Below are 1836 nucleotides of genomic sequence, written 5' to 3' on the forward strand. Positions count from 1 at the left end.
AAGAATTTCATAAATTCATTATTTTTAATAGCTGTGTAGTAAATACTCCATTGTGTAAATGTACCACAGTTTCTGTATCCATTCCTCTATTAAAAAAAATTTTTTATCCATATAAGGCCACTGAATGAATAAATCCCTGAAAATATGTGAGAAAGGTTTTTTTCTCTTATATTTAGAGGCATTGATGGCTTTCTTTAGTACTATACTATTGTTCTTAAAATCAATATTTCAGGCTGGAGAGATTGCTCAGTGGTTAAGAGCACTGACTACTCTTCCAGAGGTCCCGAGTTCAAATTCCAGCAATCACATGGTGGCTTACAACCATCTCTAATGAGATCTGATGACCTTTTCTGGTGCATCATACATAAAATAAATAAATAAATCTTTTTTAAAAAAAAAACAATATTTCATTTAAACTGGGAGAAGCAGCTATACATTTTTGAGTGGTAGATATTAAATTTCTACAAAAAGGGAAATACTCTATTTTTAAAGATTTTTGTAAGCATTTAGCATACGTTTCATTTTTCTACATTCACTTGAAAGCTTTTCTAATGATGCAAAGTTAAAAATAAGTTGCATTATTACTTGATAAATTCTAACTTACTTGTATTTCTAGAATGAGTCGGTCTTTGTTAATGTATAACTTTCTTTGACAAATGATAGCTTTTATCATTTGGAAAAGAAGAGATAGTGTTTATTGAGTGGCTACACTTTTGAGATATTCTCTGCAGCCTTAAGATAAGTAGCTTGCAAATAATCCAGATGAAGTGTTAGTGCTGATGGTTGCTAATCTTGTGGAGGGGAAATGAAGTTGAATAATTTGAGGATTATTTCTAGACATGAAAGCAGATGTCTAACAATTATAATTAATTGTCCATAATCAATTAATTATTCACTCATTCGTCTATCATTATCTGCAGGATGCGTGCTTGTATGTATATATGTGTGATAGCTACCATGCGTATACATGTATGCATGTGTATGAAGGGCAGAGTTAGAACTTAGTTTCTCCTCCAGTCACTTCTACATTTATAGTGTTTCATTTGAACCTAGAGTTACTCTGTTCCTTTGGTCTTGTTAACCAGCCTGTAAAAAGATCTTTTGTTTATCTTTTGAAGTAGGATTGCAAGAAGATACCAACCTGCCTTATATTTTTCTTTGTTGGCGCTAGATATCTGAACTCTTGTCTTGTTGACTGAGTGGGAAGCACAAAATACGCAGATCTATCCTACAAACCCATACTTAGAATTTATTGAGGAAAGTACAGTTAGTAAAAGTTAAAACAATTGCATATAGAAGGTAATACAGACACACTGCTTGCAGTAAGAATGCCTGATTTGCAAAATATGTGCAATTTTCATTATGAAAATAGTAAGAATATCCTTGGATTTATTATATGATGTGAATCTTATTATTCATGTACTAAAATTTAAAATTTGAAGAGATTTTGTTCATAAAATTTTTATTCACTGTAAAAATTTTTGATTATTGAAAAATGTAATGTCTTAAGAAATAAACTTTACTGGGATATAATACAGGAGTCTCTAAATGTGATAATAACAGAAAAAAATAACAAAATGCACTTATATAAATCTATAGATGCAGTTTATTCAGACAGTCTCTTACAGTCACACCATCCCGCTTTTCCAATGAAGTATGGTATGATAGTTTGGGTTAAATTAGAAATGGAATAAACTTAGCATTAAATGAGTCATCAATCAATACACACCTTAGCAAGCTGCTTCATGCTTTATTGACTCACAAGCTGTTTATTCCACACTCCTCGTGCTTTCGAGCAATTATCCTTTAATTACGTTTTCTGTATGTATCAAATTG

Source organism: Mus pahari, chromosome 13 (genome assembly GCF_900095145.1).
Source record: "Mus pahari chromosome 13, PAHARI_EIJ_v1.1, whole genome shotgun sequence".
Taxonomy (NCBI): Eukaryota; Metazoa; Chordata; class Mammalia; order Rodentia; family Muridae; genus Mus; species Mus pahari.